At 39.2% G+C, this 15,605-nt stretch overlaps 1 protein-coding gene across 1 annotated transcript in view; it reads right to left on the bottom strand.

Annotated features, from left to right (window-relative positions):
• MCTP1 (multiple C2 and transmembrane domain containing 1) overlaps positions 1-15,605 on the bottom strand; it is a 599,962-nt gene that overhangs the window by 477,121 nt on the left and 107,236 nt on the right. The gene's annotated exons all lie outside the window — the stretch shown is intronic.

Below are 15,605 nucleotides of genomic sequence, written 5' to 3'. Positions count from 1 at the left end.
CATTTTTTTAGTCCTCCTAATGAGTATTCCAGTTCGTATTCTTCAGTCACCTGGGTTGATTTTCACCAATGTGTTGGCAGTTCACACCAATTAGATCACCGCAGTCCATGCCACCATTTGAAGTCACCTAATCATCCGAAGATTGTTAACAGGATGATCAGAAACTGGGAGTGTATTGCCTAGAACAAAAATTCTAGGTGATAGCAGGTACTCAATACACCATGACTCTTCGTCTTGCTTTAATAAAACAAGCAGAAGGTGGTGGGAGGAAAGAAGAACAAAAGGTTTCAGTGAGAAATCAGGATTTCTTATTTTCTCCTTATTTCCCATCTACACAATACATCCAATGCCCTCACACCTTTCCCATATCCCTGAGCTGTGGCATCAAGATGTTCTTTGGCCTGATCCAAGGGGAGGGCTAGGTCCTTTCCTTACCCTGCATAATTCCCTCTTGTCTCAAAATAGAAGGTGATAGGGCACATGAGCGTTAGGGAGTAAAAACTGGAGATTTGCATTCATTGCCCTACACCTTCTATATTGCAATTTTCCAAAGATCTCTACCTCAGACTCAAGGTATATGTTAGCATAGATAGCATTCACCCACAGCTGGAGGGTATTCTAAAGTAGCCAGGATTCAGATACAACCAAGATAGTGGTCCCCACACAGAAGCTTTAAACAGCAAATGTGACAGGATCATCTTTCTCAGAGCTCCAGAAAACAGCAAAGGGTTGTAATAACTGGGTGAGCACCAAATCAAGAGAAAAACAACTTAATAATGGTAGGAAAACCCTGTGAACTATTGCTGGCCCTTCCTCCACCTCTTACCTTGCTCACTGTGGATATGGTCCATGTTTCCAGTGCAGGTCCATGGACCCAGTTCCAGAGGGAATAGAGTAACGCTTGGGCACACACTAGGATGATGTAAGTCTGTGCCAATCTATCTGATGATAGATTCAGCCTGAAGGACTGAATCAGGACACTTGTCATAGGCACCACATCACAGAATTTGCCCTGTGTGTAGTCAGCTAGTATTCTGGGAAGTTAGAACATTTTAGAAGAACAGTCAAATTAGAGTTCCCTAGGGCAAAAGATTGCTGTGCTGTGGAAATTTACAGTCTAGCACATGGAATGAGGAGGAAGAAATATTTCCTAGGGGAAAAAGGAAATTCAGATCTGTGTAAATGTGGAAAGTCCAGGATTATGGAGGATACTATCCTTTTGCCTCAGTCTGTTCTTTAAACTCATTGTTAGGCACTCACACAGACCAATCTGCAAAGAATGATAAAGGTCTTTTCTTTTCTTTCTCCTTATTTTTCTATTTCCTGTCATCCTCAAGGAAACGTATATCATAACACCAGTTGTATACAGCTTGGAGGAATAGACACCTCAGGGACTAAATTTCAGAGAAAACACATTAAGTTATCAACATTTCCAGAGTACAACAAAATATTACAAGGTATGCAGGAAAGCAGGAAACAAAACCTGAATTAGTCAGAGTTCTCTGGGTAAATACAGACCAGTTCTCTAGATAAGTAAAACTGACAGGAGATATCTGTAAATATTACTGGACTTTTGTAAGAATTGTCTCGTGCAACTGTAGGGATGCACAGTCCAAATTCTAAAGGACAGGCCACAAGCTGGGAACTCTGATGAAGGTTTTTGATGAATTCCCTAGAAAAAGATGGCTGGCTGAAGCAAGGATGAAAATTCTTTCTTCTGATTGCTGAAATCATCACCTCTCCTCTTAAAGTCTTCAACTAATTAGATAAGACTTTTCTCATTGCTGAAGACAGTCCCCTCATTTGATTGTGATGCAATCAACTTACTAATGATTTATTTCCATGAAATCCTCACAGTTTAAGAATCAGATTGCTTCTTACTTGGCAAACTATACTTAATCTCTAAATAACAACAATAACAGTTTCATTTTCACCTAACGATATTAAACTGTCCTGCATAAAGCAGAAATGCACTAACTTTCCCCAGAATAGTGTACAAGTACTTGAGTAATGTTCATTCTTAAACATAATGTCCTTAACTTAACTACTACAACATATGCCATATGATAAAGGGATAAGATAGGAAATAAAATGAAGATATTTGCCTTATGTACACTGTGGTAGTTAGATTCAGTTGTCAACTTGGCCAGGTGAAGGCACCTAGTTCTGTTGCTGTGGACATGAGCCAATGGTACATGAACCTCATCTGTTGCTCATTATCTGCAGTCGGCTAGGAGGTATGCCTGCTGCAATGAATGATGTTTGACTTAACTGGCTGGTGCTTAAATGAGAGAGCACAATGTAGAACAGCCCAAGCAGCTCAGCATACCTCATCTCAGCACTAGCAGCTCACCCCAGGCCTCTGGAGATGTAGAAAGGACTCACCCCAGGGAAAGCTGTTGGAACCCAGAGGCCTGGAGAGAAGGCTAGTGGAGATTACCCTGAGCCTTCCCATGTAAGAAAGAACCTCAGTTGAAAGTTAGCTGCCTTTCCTCTGAAGAACTAACAAAATAAATCCCCTTTTATTAAAACCCAATCTGTCTCTAGTGTGTTGCATTCCAGCAGCTAGCAAACTAGAGCATACACATGTAAACATGCTTGTTATAAAACAGGAAGAAATTTTTCATATCCATTATAGTCCTTGTTTCTATAACTGGTCATGTGGTCAGGGTTTATATCAATCACCACTTTCTTCCGCTACCCATTAGATATTCCCCTTACCCTCAGCAAGCACCTCAGCTGACCATGTTTTTTTGCCTGGTGAGGTGATTGAAATCTTCATTCCTCAATTTCTGGGACATTGATAGTCCTGCCTGGATTGGCTTGTTGCAGTTTTCTATTGACTTTATTCATAGGGCACAGTAGTAATAAAAGATGCCCTAGGGGATCTTCTGTATTCCAGGCAAACTCTTTTTTATCTCCATTGTATCACTGCAGTCCTATTTGCCCTTGATAATAGGATCAATCATGTCAGTCAATACAGTAATTCCCTTCTTTACCTGTTAATTCAGAGGCATGAGGAACCCAAAGTAGCCAGGTGGCTGCCTTAACTTCCATTTCAATGGATCATTGTTGTGTCTCCTGGTGGAAATGCACCTCCGTTGGAACTATGATCTTTTGACCAGCAGAGCATAAGGTTTCAGGGACAGAAAGCAAAAATCTTTCTAGTGGATCACTACAGGTAATAATGATAGTGCCATCCTCATTTCCACGCCTTGATTCCTGGACTCATGAATCCTGGCTAAGGGAGTAAAAGCAGCATAAAATGGATGCTGATTTAGACCATACAGCCTCAAGGAGAGCACTACCATAGCCCTGCAAAGTATTGCCACCTGGATGGTGCCATAATTGAGCCTTCAAAAGGCCATTCCACCCTTCTATCGATCCAGCTGCTTCAGGATAATGGGGAACGTGGAATGATCAGTGAAATCCATAAGCAGGTGCCCATTCCTGTACTTCACTTTCTGTGAAGCTTGTTCCTTGATCAGAAACAATGTTGTTTGGGATACCACAAGAGTGGATAAGGCATTCCTTAAGTCCATGGATGGCCATTTTGGTAGCAGCATTGTGTGCAGGGAAGGCAAACCCATATTTGGAGTATGTGTTTATTCCAGTCAGAGCAAATCGCTGCCCTTCCATGATGGAAGTAATCAATCTGCCTCCAGGTAGCAGGCTGACTACTCTGAGGAATGGTGCCATATCTTGGACTGAGTGTGGGTCTCTGTTGCTGGTAGACTGGGCGCTCAGCAGTGATGGTAGCCAAGTTAGCCTTGGTAAGTGGAAGTCCATGTCCCTGAACCCACGCATAACCACCATCCTTACCACATGGCCACTTTATTCATGAGTCTATAGGGCAAAGAAAAGAGTGGCTGGGGAAAGAGGTCCACTGGTATACACAGAGAAGGTCATATTATCCATTTGATTATTAAAATCTTTCTCAGTTAAAATCACCCTCTGGTGAGCATTTATATAGGACACAAATATCTTCATACTTTTTGCGTACTTAGAAAGGCCTATCTACAAACCTCTTTGTCACCACTTTTCCAATCACATTCCTTCCAAGTCCCTGACCATTCAGCCTAACAAGTGGCAAAAAGCCCATGAGTCAGTATACAAATGCACCTCTGGCCATTTCTCCTTCTAAGTAAAATGAATAATCAACTGCACTTCTCAAAGTTCTGCCTGCTGGGAGGATTTCCCCTCACGACTGTCCTTCAGGGAAGTTCCAGAAGGGGCTGTAGTTCTGCAGCCTTGTGCATCATGCAGAACCATCTGTAAACAACGCCCAAGTATTCTCTTCCTCAGTCAAGTGATCATAGGGGACTCTCCATGAGGCTGAAACTATGGGCTGGGAAAGAGAAAGCAATTAACAGGTTTAGGGACTATGGGCATTTGGGCCACTTCTTTTTTTTTTTTTTTTTTTTTTTTTAAGGAAAGACAGAGAGAAGGAAGGAAGGATAGAAGGAAGGAAGGAAGGAAGAAAGGGAAACATTTTTAAACATTTTCTTGTTTTATTGTATTCTGTTTCTCCGTTTTTGTTACATGGGCTGGGGCCGGGAATCGAACCGAGGTCCTCCGGCATAGCAGGCAAGCACTTTGCCCGCTGAGCCACCGCGGCCCGCCCTGGGCCACTTCTTCATGCAATGTTCTTGTGCCTTCAGGACCTGCTCAAAGCCTTCTATGTACCACTTTCAATTTATGATGGAGTGTTGCTGTGCACATCCAACTTTATGGCTTGGTGGGTCAGACAACACCCAGCCCATGACAGGCAACTCAGATCTTATGATAACTTGGCGGCCCATTGTTAAGCATTTGGTCTTTATGAGGTTGAGTAGTAGGCCAAAAGCTGTTTCTCAAAAGCAGAACAGATATCTGAAGAAGATGGCAAGGCTTTGCTCCAAAATACTAAGGGTCTTGTGATGGTCTGTAGATTTAATGGACCCCAGAGAAGGCCATGTTCTTAAAGCTAACCCATTCCTGTGGGTATAGACCTACTATGGGTGGGACCTTTTGATTAGGTTATTTCAGTAGATGCATGCCCCCAGGTGTGTCTTAATCCTTTTAGAATCCTCTTAATCCCTTGATAAGGGAATGAAACACACAGAGAAGCTCAGAGAAGAAATCCAGAGAGAAGTTGAGAAACAAAGACACAGAGAAAGTCAGAGAGAAAGCAACTGAAGTAAGAAGCTAGAAGCAATAAAACCCACAAGAGAAGGGAGACACCAGCAGACATCGCCACACACCTGGCCATGTGAGAGGGCAGCTGAGGATCACCTGTAGCCAGTCTTCAGGGAGAAAGCATCACCTGTTGATGCCTTGATTTGGACATTTTCACAGTCTCAGAACTGTAAGTTTGTAAGTTAAATCCCCACTGTTAAAAGCCAGCCCACTTCTAATATACTCCATTTCTTCAGCTTTAGCAAACTGAAAAAGGTCTGTACTTCATTTTTCTCCTATGGGGGCCTGCCAAAGGCCCAGACAGCATCTCTATTTGCCACTGCTACGTCTAGTACCATGTATCTGCTGGCTCAAGTGGCAAAGCAGTTTACACAGCAACCTGGATCTACTGCAGAGCCTCCTCTTGTTCCATTCCCCACTTAAAACTAGTGGGGTTTTTTTTAATCATTTAGTAAATGTGCCAGAATAGCACACCCAAATGTGCAATGTATTGTCTCCATAATCCAAACAGGCCAACTAGGTTTTGTGCCTCTTTTTTGGTTATAGGAGGGGTCAGATGCAAAAGCTTATCCTTTACCTTAGAAGGGAGATTTCAACACACCCCATACCACTGGACACCCTAGAAAATGGAAGAACTCTAAAATTTTGACAAACACTAACATCAGAGATATTAACTTTCATTAAAAAACTCTAAAATTTTGACAAGCACTAACATCAGAGATATTAAACTTTCATTTAAAAAAAAGTTTATTGCATCAAGAGACTGAGAAAAACCCTAGAATGAGCTGAGAATCAACATCAAGAGATTGAGAGAAACTTCTCGACCAAAAGGGGGAAGAGTAAAATGAGACAAAGTGTCAATGGCTGAGAGATTCCAGAGTCGAGAGGTTATCCTGGAGGTTATTCTTACGCATTAAGTAGATATCACCTTGTTCAAGATGTAGTGGAGAGGCTGGAGGGAATTGCCTGAAAATGTAGTGCTGTGTTCCAGTAGCCATGTTTCTTGATGATGATTGAACAATGATATAGCTCTCACAATGAGACTCTGTGAATGTGAAAACCTTATGTCTGATGCTCCTTTTAGCTACTATATCAACAGAAGAGTAAAACATATGGAATAAAAATAAATAATAGGGGGAACAAATGTTAAAATAAATTCAGTTTGAAATGCTAGTGGTAAATGAAAGTGAGGGGTAAGGGGTATGGTATGTATAGTCTTTTTTTTCTCTATTATCATTTTATTTCTCTTTCTGTTGTCTTTTTATTTCTTTTTCTAAGTAGATGCAAATGTACTACAAAATGATGAATATGCAACTATGTGATGATATTAAGAATTACTGATTGTATATGTAGAATGGAATGATATCTAAATGTTTTGTTTAATTTTTTTTTAATTAATAAACTTCCTGGATCTTTTCCTAAGTCAGTGGCACTATTCTAAATGTTTTTCTATTTGTTTATTTTCAGGGTTATTTTACTAGAGATTTGAGAAAGGGCAACTAAGTTTTCAGTAAACTTCTCAGCCATCTTAACCTCAGAGTGGCTTCTACTTCAGAATTGAAATTCACAGCTCAACCGGTAGTTTTATTTGCCCTTCCACGAATATCAGATGTTATAAAGAAAACTGGAAAGCTGGGCGAAAACAGTTCAATGGAATAAAACATAGACTTTAGTTGGTAATGAATGCAAAATGGCATCAGATGTAATTTGTCTCACTTATCCTTCAATTCCTCAACACTGATGATTTTTCAAGGACAACTGAAGAAATATTTGAAAATATTTAAGGCAAATGACATAGAAAATACATTATGAATTTCAGTCAAAGCCTCTACTGAGGCTGTCTCGGCATGTTACCCCAAATGCATTCAATCAACACCCATCAAATTTAACACCTCCAATTTAAATGCTCACAGTACTTATTTATGTATTGATGCTAGAATTAATACTTCATTTCTTAATAATATAGTATGTTTTCATGGTGTTCACTTTTAAATAAAGAGGGGATTACACACTAAACATTCCTCAACACTTAGACTAACATTAGCCTTTATAAATTTTTGATACCTAAAAATTTTTAAAAATGCAAACAAAACCTTTTATACTACTTGAAGCAATTCAATACTTGCTTGATGTTTATGAACACAAATTCACATCTTTCTTGATTTGAAAAATAAAAATTTTTACTTTCCTTGATTTAAACTGAAATGTGCTACAAGTAAATTAACTCTTCGATCTTTTGCATTTACTGTAAACATTTTTACATGGTAGTCTAAGAGAGCCTATGGAATTTTCTGAAGTTTCTATGATGAAACTTTCTGAAGTTTCTTTAAATCAAGAAAAATATACACTGTTATTTAAAAATACATGTAATTTTGATGCCAATGTCCTTGTCCACGTCTTACCTATTCACAGATGACTCTGGAAGTGTGTGCTGGCACAATTGGAGATACTGCTATGTTGCCAGGAATTTTCATTATGATATGCCCATAGGAAGCCTGGGCTTTAATCCAAGAAACTAGAGTTGGGAAAGTCATTCCTTGACTTTTTAGAGAATTACTGAGAAACTACATTATCCTATAAGTTGTTCTTTTTCCATCGCTACCTGTAATGAGAATATTTTCTTGGCATTATTTGTTTGGTATTGTATTCCACTGACATTTCTTCAGCTCAGAGGAGAGTAAGGATCCAAACAAAGTCTACCAGATATATGCTGGGCAGTCCCATAGAAATGTCTACATGAGTTTCTCCCTAAGGAACTCAAAGGAAATTCCACCAGATGTCAAAGTTCCCTTCGTTATCACAACACTCTTGGAAGCAGCTGTGTACAACAGATGTACGGCTGTGCACACTGGGAAGAGAGATGACAGAATTAAAAATTCTTATTAGAAACACTCAGTCATACCAGAGCAAGAAATTGCAGAGTTGCATTGAGTTGATGGATAATCTGGCAGTAAATAAATATATATTTACTGTCTTTTCCATCTAAGCTATGCAACTGTCCCCTCCTGACTTGCATGCTAAGGCTTTCAAAGATGTCATCTCCAAATTACTATCATTAGTAAAGTATAAAAATGAAGCCAGTAAAATCCCTCCTAAGGCTATCACTGGAAGACAAGGACTAAATAAAAGGAAAGAAATTCAAGTCTTTTCAGTTGGCATTTTTACTGCCTATCCAAGGAATACATGACTCTAGCAGATACATAAGGTTACACATGGCCCCAGTGGCATTCACGACTGAAGATATGTGTAATATCAAAAGCAACAACGCAGATTTACTTTCAAATCAGACTACAGATGTATGATGACTGATGCTATTTACAAAGTTTACAAAACACTTATTACTCATTCGTTCTCGCACATTCATATTTCCTAGTATTGTTTCTAAATATTCCTAGTATATGCTGTAAATAGCTTTTCTTTCCTGGAATCTAACATTGGCTTTAGTTTCAAAATTTGTTCATGGGTTTGCCTTCATCAGAGTTTTCAAGATTTTTCTTCCTCTAGCGGATGTCAAAATTTATCATATCTAAATTTAGAAGGCTAATGGAACAGGTACACCCTCGAATCAAAGCACTTTATATAATTTCACTGAAGTTGAGTCAGAACAAATGGAATTTGAGGATTCCAAATTCTAACTACAGATAACTTTTTATTTGTTCCAGTAAAGACTGGGGGGAAAGGGGTGCTATTAACACAGTTGGTCTTGGCCACAGTTGCTCACGTAGCTTGAGGACATAATTTCCATTATTAAGTTCCCATGACATCAGATCATCCACACCATGATGAATTTCTACGAGGATAATGGAGAATTACCTCAGGAGTTCACAGGTATTGTATCTGTAGAAGTTCTGAGTCTTGGTATTAACATTGGAGGCAAGATATTTACATGAAAATCTAGAAAAGCACATTGCTGGTATATCAGGTAACATTAAAACATGTCTTTTGTATTAACTGGTCTCAGTGAAATTGTTTATCAGGCAATGTTTAGATAATTGATATGGCCTGATTGCATTCTTGAAAGCTTCAAAACATATCTGGGGATTAAAACCACCATATTCACTATGAAACAATAGCTCAAAGAAAAGAATAACCAGTCCTCTGGAATTCCTAATATTAGATGTGCCCCCTGCTTTCCAGTCCCTCTGATCATGCAGGAATTTCAGGAACAGCATAGGAAACTTGATATCTTAATAGAATTTGCCAGAGCCCAGGAGAAGACTTGTCTGACAGGAATAAACAGACCTTCAAGGCACATTCCATGGCGAAGCCATTGATAAAGGCACCAGGCTCATGTCAGAAGAGAACAAGGACCCTAAAGAGTTTCTAGACCCTGGAATAAATTACACTGGACTAGGGCTAAGGGGGAAGAGCCCAGACAAGAAGAGCTAGAGGGAGTAGATGTGGGTGAACAAGAGAACAAGTGGAAAGGAGAGATCTCTGCTGGACACTGAGTTCACGGGGGCAGGGATCTTGTGTTTCTTGCTCAACACTGTGTTCCCAGTTTTTGGCACATAATAAGTTGAATGAATGTATGAATGAGTGAGTGTCTTGGCCTATTTGATCCTTTTTGTTTCTTTCATCAAATACTTCCCAAAATGTGGGATGCTTCCACAAATTGGTCAGGGACATTGTCTTAGGTGGTAATGTTATGTTAAAGGAAAAAAAACTCTAAATCAGGTAGAAAATTTTTTTCTAATACAAAGAGAAAAAATGTGCTAGCAGGGCTTTACCATCTCTCAAACTTCCCGTTTAAACAGGAGATGCTCTCTGGCCCTGAGCTTCCAGGTAATAGTGCACATCTAGAATTTTATACTTTTGTTTTGTTTTTACCCTGTTTATTGTTATAGTTACCATGTATTTTGGGAAAGGATCCTGAAATTTTTAATTCATGCCAGTAATATAAAATTTCCTTTTAAAATCATTTATTTAATTAACAAAATTGAATTGATTTAAAGGAAAAACATCGGGTAAATATAAAGGTCATTATATTTGACAAAAAATCAGATGATAATACTCAAATGACTGAAATTTGGATAGTTCTGTTCTTACTGCCATAGGCCCCATGTGGACTTTGTGTCTGGTTGCCAAGGTAACAAGGATGGCCTAATGCAGCTGTCAGCTTGGATGAACCCCACAGAGCCCACCTCATAGGGCTCTGGGTGAGCCAAGGTCCAGAAGCCACAGCCTCGTCCCAGCAGACACAGCGACTTAGAGTGTTCTAGTTTGCTAGTTGCTGGAATGCAATATATCAGAAACAGAATGGATTTTGAAAGGGGGAATCTAATCAGTTGCTAGTTTACAGTTCTAAGGCCGAGAAAATGTCCCAATTAAAACAAGCCTATGGAAATGTCCAATCAAAGTCATCCAGGGAATGATACCTTGGTTTAAGAAGGCCTATGAAGTTCAGGGTTTCTCTTTCAAGTGAGAAGGCACATGGCGAACAAGGTCAGGCTTCCTCTCTCATCTGGAAGGGCACATGACAAGCAGAGCATCATCTGCTAGCTTTCTCTCCTGGCTTCCTGTTTCATGAAGCTCCCCGGGAGGCATTTTCCTTCTTTGTCTCCAAAGGTCGCTGGCTGGTTCTCTCTGCTTTTCATGGCTATGTCATTCTTCTCTGATCTTTCTGAATCTCTCATTCTCCAAAATATTTCCTGTTTTACAGGACTCCAGTAAACCAGTTAAGACCCACCCAAATGGGTGGAGACACATCTCCCCTAATCCAGTTTAACAACCACTCTTTATTGGGTTACATCTCCAGAGAGATGATCTAATTACATACAGTATTGAATAGGGATTATTCTGCCTTTATGAAAAGGGATTTTGACTAAAACATGGCTTTTCAAGGGTACATACATCTTTTCAAATCAGCACATAAAGCAACAGTCAATCAAACTAATACAAACATGTTCTTCAGTTTCCTGGTAAGTACCTTAGGTGCAAATACCAAAAACTCCATTCTCCATTTTCCAAAATCTTCCATGATTTCATCATCTCTGAATCTTTTGTAATCTATACCAGTATCTGTCTGTCTCCTCATGCTTATTCTTTTAGCGCTCCACTAATAATCTAATTTATAAATTAATACTATGCTAATTAATAAATGGGTCTAGGAAGAGAGACAGTATATAAACTTAGACATCAAATATCAGCAAAAATTCTTGTTAAACATCACAAAATCTTTTGAATAATCATGACTTTAATTTTTTTTTTTTTGTTTAACATGGGCAGGCAGTGGGAATTGAACCCAGGTCTCTGGCATGGCAGGCAAGAGCTCTGCCTGCTGAGTCACTGTGGCCTGCCTAATAATTATGACTTTAATTTCATAATAAATAACTACTAGCTCTCAAACTAAAGTTAGCAATAGCCTTATTATGAAAATAGTTGACATGCATTTTTTCAGGCTCAGACCAAGCTTGTACAGAGCCCAGGAGGGTACGGCTACTAGACTGAAAAACACACCAGGTACAGAAATGGACACGGATTTATTGGGACTTACAAACAGGAGAAGTTCCCCAGCGGCAGCTATCTGGATGTCTAGCACTCCGCAAAGGGAACAGAAATGCACGAGGCAATGTATGATTTCAGAACAAAGACCTTCTGTACAGTATGAGGACATTGGGTCTCTGGTATCATCATTAAAAGGGTCCAAGACCTGACGTTTACTAAGGTTAGTGTTTAAGACCAAGATGTATCTTGGTCTTAAACACATCTATAGTTACCTTGTTTCCCTCTTGGCAAATGATTTACTTTCTTGACCTTTGTCCTTAGTCAAAGCAGGTTTGTTACCAGCCTTTGGGGGAGGCTTAGGCTTGTAGCAAACTAACAGTTACAGAGAATGATAATCGAGTCCAAGAGTATAATCTTCTTTTTCTTGAACTAGCTTGCAGAAGGAGTATGAGTTGCTAACAGATGACATTTAATTTCTGACAATTAAAGCCAGGACTAACAAAAAGCCCAAGATAGCACTGTGGTTTCATGTACCTGGCAAAGGCCGGCTATTGGGTGAGTTGGCAAACACACTGATCGCTACAGAAGAGATCAATTCACTTCTGCATTTACCCAGGCACAACCTGACTGCTGCAGTCCAACACTACTTGAAAAATAAAAGAAGATAATAAAATCTACACATGCAGTAATCAAAATCGATTGTCATTCCCCCCCCCCCTTTTTTTTGATAAAGAGTTCCTTGGTCTGCAGGCCTCTAGAAGTGTGTACAAAGATTGAGAGAACCACATTTTAAAAGGAAAGAGAGATACTGTGGTAAATGTTTTATCATTCTTGATAACTCATTTTACCTAATGCTCCTGTTTTCCTTTCTTTCTCTAACTTTACTGGAATTTAGCCACTTCACGATAATTAAGACTTCAAGGTCAGGGCCAAGAGGAAACCGGAAAAGAAACAGAATTCTTCCTTCACTTGAATCTGTCAGTCCCACCTCCCACAACCACTAGAAGCCGCTGAGACAACTTCATCAATGGCTCACTGCAACAAGAATACCGAATGCCAGATATGCTTAATCCCCAAATCACGGAAATATTTTCTTCTATTTAAAGTAAATCATATTAAAGATGAAATGTTCTATAACTGAAAAATTATTCACCTCACATGGGTGTCAATAACTCCTGTAAATACTGGAAGAGTAACATGTAAATAAAGTATCATTGTCATAATATCTTCCTTAATGACTATAAGAGGCAGTAAATAGCAAGCTGATGGAGTCACAGATGGTACTAAATTGAGAAGTGTTGCAAACATCAGTAACGGCAGGAAAAATTATGAAAAAAGAAAGACTTAACATGGTTAAAAGAAAAAGAAAACATTTTTAACTTTACCAGGTAAAGAAAATGACATTTTTTTCCTAAAGTGCCCAAAATATGCGGTCCAGCATAGATGCTACAACCAGATATAAAGACATGTCAGCCAGAACCATTTACAATTCTTCAAAATGAGTTAGGTGTCAAAATGCTTTGAAGAAGGCTTGACAGTCACATAAACACAAAGCTTGTAATAAGCAAGGGGCAAACAGAGCACTGGGATTTCATTAGAAAGTGTCAATGGGAAGTTCAGATTTGTACAATGATAACTCTGAAAGAATGCAAAGTTCCATTTAGGAAAGCTTATTCCAAGTAAACCTGCTTCATCCTAAGCATTTTTATAAGCCTAAATCTGTTTCCAATTGGGCAGAGCCATCTGTCTGAGCAGATTTTGCATAGGGACCAAAGCAGAAATAATGTGCCTCCAGGCCAGGGTATGGGGTTACAGGTACCTTTGAGTTCGTCCTCTACTTCACGTGGTGACTGCTGAGGTGCAGGTGAGACCGTGATTAGGAATGCAATCTGCAACTGCAGAGGCAGGAGAAAGAAGACTTATATCACCACCACCGCTGCCAGGCTCTATATTCTGAACTCTAACCTGCTGCTACTTTTGGGAAATACAGGCCAATTCTTAACATCAAAACATTTTGTGGAGCTCCCTTCCCCCTTGGCTCCCAATACACCTGCTGGTTGTGTTATTTCTTCAGTTGACAGACAACCTAAAGTATTGATAAACCGTGGTCTGGGGGGGGTGTCTCTCTTTTCAGAAGCCAGCCTCATTCACCCAATCTACCCCACTGAGTTCTCAATAATCAATGAGATTCAAAAAAATCAATGAGATCTGACACGAGGTCTTATTGTAAATAGGACTTCAATGCTATTGTTGATCTGACAATGAGCCACACAACTTTATTATCCTTAGGAATTTATTTATACACAAATGATTTTACAAATGTCAAAAATAAAAATTCTTTGATATATTCGTCAAGATTTACTTCAACTGCAAGTAAACAAAACCCTGAAAACATGGTGATTAAACACAATAGTTTATTCTTTTCAAATAAAAATAGTAATAAAGAAGGGTGGTCATAGCCCAAGTCTGGTATGGCATTCCATGATATCAGGTACCCAGGCCCTGTCTACCTCTTGCTTTGCTATCTCCAGCATGCAGCTTCCACCTCACAATCCAAGAGGGGCTGCTTGCATTCTGTCATGTCTGCATTGCAGCCCACTGGCCAGAACCTGGTCCCATGGGCACACCGAGCTGTAAGCAGACTGGGAAATAAAGTCTTTATTCTAGGCATCCATGTAACAGGTAAAAATTAAGCTTTCTATTTAGAAAGAGAGAAGGGATTCTGAGTGACAACTATAAAGTTGGCTAAAGTAAGTTTAATATGTTGATATTGAACATCTGTTAACCTTTAATATTCTTTCAGCATTAGTCCTTGGTTAAGGAAACAAGCACTGATCTTCAATTTTTTTTTAGTTCAAAAGTTTCTTGGAGCTTCATATGTGAATGAAATTCCCTACTTCTTACCCAACTTACAAAGATTTAGCTTCATGTTCTAACAGTTTGTTGTATCCCAGGGATTTCTTTATTTATGCTATCACAAAGTGCAAGGGAAAATGAAAAAGTTTTATGAAGTGAGGAAAGGTAAACTTCACCACTTGCCCTTTTCAGCTGAGACATTTACTGTTTCAAAGGTAGAATTTTAGGGCCAGTTAAAATAATCTCTTTAGTGAAGAACATTTGAAACATTTTAGTCACATTTATGTATATCTTCACATTTTAGAAGTATGTAATTAATATATGTGCACTGTGCTTCTACATAGCACATCACTTTATATGAACAAGTATTAATGTCACTCCTCTTTAAAGAGGAATTAGCCTGGTACCTGCTGCTTAACAAGCAATGGTTCATTACTGGTCATAATTGTTAACCAGAGGTCACTAACAATTGTTATTATTTCATTGTTAACGATATCCGCACAAGGCCTTTTTTTTTTTCATATTTCTAGAAACTGGAAACATGTTTTTGATAACAGAAAGCCTAAATTGTGAACATTAACTAAAGGACCTAAAGAGGGAGAATATCAAACAATACTCAGAATGGACCTCCTAGTATGTAAGAGCAGATAATAACAGTTTCCGCTTTGAAGCTAACTTGACCCTAAGTCACTTTTAAAGTCCTAAGTCGTGAGCTGTACTTTGCCTAAAAACTGTGTCTGTGTGTTTCTAAAGAAGATCATACCAAGCATTTATACTTAGCTTAAATAGAAACACTTTCCCGTTTTTCTACACTCTTTTCACAGTAAACCACGAGCTGTTTGAAGTACATTTCTAAGAAACGTACCTAAATAGCAGGAAACCACAGCAGACATTGGGAAACAGGACAAGCGGGAAACTCTGGTCCTCGGCAGCATGGGAAATGCTGCAGCTCTATCTGAGTACACCAGCTGCTGAAAAGGGCAAATCATGCAGCTGAATTCTGCCCCCAAATAACGGGCCCCTGAATACAGAGTAACTCCACAGGACTGAAGCAGGCAAACCATCAAGGCCTCACCTAAGGTCTCTAAGTTGCACAGCAGCTCCTCATGCCCCTCCGAGACAGG

Source organism: Tamandua tetradactyla, chromosome 21 (assembly GCF_023851605.1).
Source record: "Tamandua tetradactyla isolate mTamTet1 chromosome 21, mTamTet1.pri, whole genome shotgun sequence".
Classification (NCBI taxonomy): domain Eukaryota; kingdom Metazoa; phylum Chordata; class Mammalia; order Pilosa; family Myrmecophagidae; genus Tamandua; species Tamandua tetradactyla.
Note: the sequence above shows the minus strand (reverse complement) of the source record. Positions and strands in the feature narration are given on the sequence as shown.